Here is a 6,525-nt window from a genome sequence, read left to right as displayed (position 1 = left end):
TAATAAAAAGGAGAATTAAAGTAGGAACAAGAATAATAACATGTTGAGAATATTTTTCCCATGATGCAGTAGAAGCATTTCTCTTGGAAAGCTGCAAAATTCAACTTTCTTTCCTTAACAATTAGAATATGTATTATCTCTTTAGTGGTCACAGGTTCGAATCTGAATGGGTAAGATATGTATATATCCATAGACTAAATAGAAAAATTGGCACACCATGGAGTCCCTTGTTCCAGTTCTCATCCCTCAATTTGAAATCAGGCTATGACCTTGATTAAATATTATTACTATTATTTTTTAAATGGTTCTATACCACATTGATTTTGTTCACGCATAGTTTCTATAGAAGGAAAAATAGATTGAAGACATGAATTCTAACTTTGAAAATTCAAACACATTTACAATTGGATACATAATTGATATATTATTTCTATTTCTTACTACATATTTAAACAATCAACAACTAACTTTCTCCAGTTTTATATATTCTCCATATTATTCTTAATTTACTCATATGATATAAAATCTCTCAAATGGTATTGACAAACCTTTTCCTGAATGATTCCTGTAAAATATCAAAATACCTATCTATCTATCTAAGTCATTCTCCATCAAAAATATTTTGGAAAAGTGCTTCAAAATGGTGTTAAGAAACCTTTTTCCTCAGAGATTCCTTTACAAACTTGAAAACTTAAAATAATATTTTCAAACTTTTTCCTCAAACATTCCTTAAAAAAAAAATGCCTCTCCATTTTACTAAATCACTCTCCATCAAAAGGATTTTGGAAAAGTGCTTAGCAATACTAAATTGGTTGAAGTAACATAGGATTGTAGGGAAACACTAAAACAATATGTGAAACCTAAAACAAATTCACATAGGATCTAACAAGTTCTTGGAAAATAATTAGACCATGATTGATTTCCTGCTAGTGGAATGGGCCTTGCGAGCGTGTAATAAGCCTAGGGCATGAAATTTGAACATTGAATGTCATCCGTCAAATTCATACTAGAATTGTTCAAATTTCACATATTTTCATCAAGAAGAATGTCATTAGATCAAATTCAGACAAAACATAATATAGTTCAAATTTTATATATTTTTATGGAGAATAATATCATGAGTCAAGTTCAGATAAAATGGACGAGAATTGTTCAAATTTTATATGTTTTCATAGAGAATGAACCTTTAATGATTTTATATTTTCAAGTATTTTTCTGCTTCAAAATAATTTTCAAGTAAAGGGTTATCCAACTAGTGGTGTTACTACTACATTTAGCCTCCACCCATAAAATCTTTACAATAAATATGATTCTTAGGTCCAAAAATTGGTCATCTAATATTCATAGCACAAAAGTAACTTTCCATCCTGATCCCTCCTTCAGTTATGTGTATTGTAAAAGGGAGGAAGATGTAACCAGGGAGACTCTGCTTGTTCTGTTTATAAGTGGAGTTCATGTTTTACTTTTAACATTATATTTCAACAAGAAAATAATTTGTAAACATAGGAACAAATCCATCCTAGTGTCCATATAGCTTACAGAGATAGTAGCTTTGAATTCCAATGAAAATGTTAAGCAAATAACGTACAAGACTCAGATTATAATAGATACACTCATGCATTAAGGCAACTCAACATTACTAAAATTTCACAATCCTAAAATTGCTAAGTTGCACAGGTACCGCTCCCAACCCTTGGAGATCATGTACCTCAAGCTTCGATGCTGCTGGGAGCTTGGGAGCTGGTACGAAACACTCCAAACATGAGGATATTTGTCAGGTATGGAGGAGCTTTTCAGGAGAATTGCTATGAATGAATGCAAGTTTACAGTACAGGTGTTGAGTGGGAACGTTGATATGGAGCGTGTGGGAGCTCCGATCCATTGAGTAGCTCCTCGATGGATTAGAGCTCCCACACACTCTAGATCAACGGGGAGCTCCGATCCATTGAGTAGCTCCTCGATGGATTAGAGCTCCCACACACTCTAGATCAACGAATATCCGATATAAAGAGAAAACCCCAAGAAAAACTGGAGCGAAATCTTTACCAGTGGAAGTATGGCCACAAAAATTCAATATAGAGAAACTGCTACATTGCTCTGGGTACAAGTTAAAGGGCGGAATAGAGTACTGAGGCACCTCAATGCAAGGCGATTGCCAACTTCTATATACACAATTATGTTTTAGTCCCTTCCTGAGGCTACGAAGATCGTCGCTCTTCCACGACAGGTAGGTTTAAGTTTCTTGATATTGTTTACTCTTTCGGAGTTGTAGGAAAGCGTTATGAATTTTACAGGGTTAGATTCGTGTTCTTAATATACATAATTTTACTCTTTCGTTGGTTTTTAAATAATTTGTTGTTTCGCGGAAGATTTCAGAATCAAAAGGTCACAAGGCGCAATCACAATTTACACTTTTCTTTAGTATGAAGTTAAAGGTTTACATTGAAGGAGTTTGCATTTTAAGACGGGTTGTATATTTAAGGATTTCTTAAAAATTGACAAGAGTGAAATGGCCATAGCTAAATTTATGATATCTAGAATATTCCTAGATCGGCTAATATCTCAGTGTGTTTGGAAATTTAAAGAAATATATCTTATTGTAGAGCTTTTTGGTATGACAGATATCTTGCCATATTTGATGTCCTTTTAACATGAATAAATAACTGGGGAATTAAACTGCACTTTGGAGATGCTCTTAATGTTGTGAAAATAACTTCTAGAAGGTTTTTCAAACTTGAAATCTTCTCCGGACTCCAGTGATAATAATATAGGAGGCATGAGAGATGCATTTTCTTTAAGCACTTCTCTTATGAAGCCCTATTATAACACTTCATTTAAAAAATAAATAAAATAATATATATTAAATTTTAAATTTTAATATATTATATTATTGTTTCTCCCAACTGGACATTTCTTGTAAATTTGGGAAAAGCTTCTAGCCATACCGGATAATTGTTCCCACATACCAGAAACTTGTGCAACATAGTAAAATTGCAAGATCTTCCTGTATGTGTTTTTCAAAGAATATTAAAATTGTGAAGTGTTATTCGGACACTGAAGCCTCTTGTCTCTGGTTTGTAGGACAGTGAAGGAAAAACATTGCTCAATGAATTTGAAAAGAATAGAATACAAGAAAGGGATTTACATATTATCAAAATGCTTATTAACCCACTTGGAAGCACTCTTCAATAACACTAGGGATTAAAAATCCACCTAGTGCAAGTTAATGCAACCTCAAAAGTTTAATAACACTTATGTTTCCTATAAGATATAAAGCCAACAATCAATATGTTATTCAATGTAGTGCCTTGTAAACACAATCACAGGGATAAATAATTTTAACAATTCACAGTTGTTGGATAACTATATGTAGAACAATTAGTATGTTATTCAATGCAACAATGCCTTGTAAACACCGCGAAGATTAGCAGTTTGAAGAACTTTATGTAGGGGTAGTCTTTGTGAAGAGTCTTTCTCCAAAATTTGTAGGAGAGAGTATCATAATTAGTAAGATATCATAAACCCATGATCAGTAAGATATCATAAGATATTTACAAATGAATTTGCAGAAATCCAAAGGCAATGTAAATAACGTGACGAATAAGGTCTTTGGCTGCATCAAAGGCAAAAGTTATGGGAGGAAATTTCAAATAAACTTTGGAAATCCTGCACCAAAAATTAACCTATTACATCCATTTCAGGATTCAAGATAAGAAAACTAAGAACCCAATTTAAAATCTTGCAAACCTTCCATAGTAAGGAAAGTTTCATAAGGCTTTAAACTACAAAACAAGCAAGAAAAAAGGCACATATGATGTTCTTGAAAACCATTTGAGTGTCTGAATGTTGCTTAGCTTCAAAAGGAGGAAACCCATAAAGAAACTCATAACAAAAAACTCCCAAGGTCCAAATGTCTACCCCGACATCATGCTCCAAATGTCACACCCCAACATTACAGAAAGAGGCAAACTTAAGCTTCATTATGTATAGTGTATAGATTAAAAGACGGACACTACGTAAGATTATGAAATGAAAATTATGGATTTTGAACATACCCATTTCCGAGGAGGTAAGTAATCCAAGATTCCACACATTGTTCGCCTTTTATCAATAGTGTCCACAAACCATCCAAAATCTGCAATTTGAGTTCACCATAACGAGTAATTTGCAAATTCAGATACCATCACTTACATATTCAATATGGATATTAAATTTATTGTATACTAGCACAACTACATTCATAAATGTGGTTGATATACGTTGATAGGCGTATATCTCTCACATGCACAACCACATTATTAAACATGGTTGATATATGTCAATAGGCGTCAATGATATTGATTTAATATTAATATTAATATTGATATTGATAAACAAATAAAATAATAATAATAATAATAATTATATTATAAAATATTATTATCATAATATTATAAATCCGATATTAATTATAACAATTATAATGACAATTTATAATAATTATTATTATATTATAATAATATGATAATGTTATTGATATTATCAATTATATAATAAATCCAAGGGTTTATTGATATTTTTTTCTATATAATACTACCTAAGCACCCATGGGGGATTTGAACCGGTGACCTATCACAAGGAGTGCCTTAACAGTACACCCATTCACCGTCAATCCAAAGCCCCGTGGGCAAGGGTTTATTGATATTATCAACCAAAAGGATTATTAATATTATAAACTTCAAGGAATAATATTAAACCCAAAAGATTATTATTATAATTTGAAGGGATTAATAAACCCAAGGGATTTATATTAAACCATAAGATTAATATTATAAACCTTATGAACAATACTAGGAATATGAACCCTTAAATTAATAAACTGAAGAAATATAAACTCTTCGATTAATATTTAAACCCTAAAATATTATAAACCCTAATTTTATAAATTATAAACCAAATATTAAACTTTAATATATTATAAACCCAATATTAAAAGGCCCTAGTATTATAAACCTAGTATTAAACCCAAGTTTTGTAATGTAACAATGTGACATAGAACAAATTCCAATGTAATGTAACATTGTTACAATGATTGTTAGATTGATTTTCGTATTGAGACAATTTTTGTCACAAAGTGACATTGGATCATCGTTGACCATGATCGGTCATGGTTAATTTTTATATTAAGACATTCTTTGTCACAATGTGACGTTGGACCATGGTTGACCATGGTTTATTTTCATATTGAGACAATCTTTGTCATAATGTGACGTTGGACTATGGTTGACCATAATTGACCGTGGTTGACATTGATTGAACATGGTTAACCATGGTTGGTTTTTATATTGATACAATTTTTGCCACAAATCCAAGGGATTAATATTATAAATTACAAGGGATATAAAACCTAAGATAAATATTATAAACATTAAGCCCTATTGATTAACGATGATTGACTACGAATGACCATGGTTAACCATGATTGACCATGGTCGATTTTCATATTGAGACAATATTTGTCACAATGTGACGCTGGGCCATGGCTGACCACGATTGACCATGGTTGACCATGGTTGATTTTCATATTTATATCATCTTTGTCACTATGTGACATTGGACCATGATTGACCATGGTTGATTTTCATATTGAGACAATATTTGTTACACACCCAAGGGATTAATATTATAAACGCAAGGGATATAAACCCTAAGATAAATATTATAAACCCTAAAATAAACATTAAATGATAACATTAATATTATAAACCTTAGGATTCATATTAAAAACCCAAGGGATTATAAACTCAAGGGAATGACATTAAACCCTAGGATTAATATTAAACCATAAGAATATAAACCCTAAGATTAATATTATAAACCTTAGGCTTAATATTAGACCCAAGGAATATAAACCATATGATTAATAGTAGAAATCCTAGGATCAATATTATAAACCCATTGGATTAATATTAAAAAATCGAGAGATTATAAACCCAAGGGAATAACATTAAACCCTAGGATTAATATTAAGCACTAGGAACATAAAAGATAAGGTTAATATTATAAACCTTATGATTAATATTATAAACCTAAGAGGTTAATACTATAAATCCAAATGATTAATAAACCCAAGGGATTAATATTATAAACCCAATGGATTATAAACTAAGGGGAATAATACTAAACCCAAGGGATTAATATTATTAACCCAAGGCATTGATAAAGCCAATGGATTAATATTAAAAAACCAAGGGATTAATATTATAAAACATGGTCAACCATGGTTGACCATAGTTGACCATGATTGATCATGCTTGACCATGCTTGACCATCATATTAAGAATAATATTATTACTAATATTAACCTAATATTAATATTACAAATTAAACCTAATATTGATATTAATATTAAACCAAATATTATAAATTATAAACCCAATATTAAAGTTTATTTTATTATTATAAATTCAATATTAAAATGCCCTAATATTATAAACCTAGTATTAAACCCAAGTTTTGTAATGTAACAATGCAACAATGAATACA

The sequence above is a fragment of the Pinus tabuliformis genome, chromosome 2_1 (assembly GCF_031772625.1).
Source record: "Pinus tabuliformis cultivar Carrire ecotype Pingquan chromosome 2_1, CPIR1, whole genome shotgun sequence".
Lineage (NCBI taxonomy): Eukaryota > Viridiplantae > Streptophyta > Pinopsida > Pinales > Pinaceae > Pinus > Pinus tabuliformis.
The sequence above is the reverse complement of the archived record's forward strand: the minus strand, read 5'-3'. Positions refer to the sequence as shown.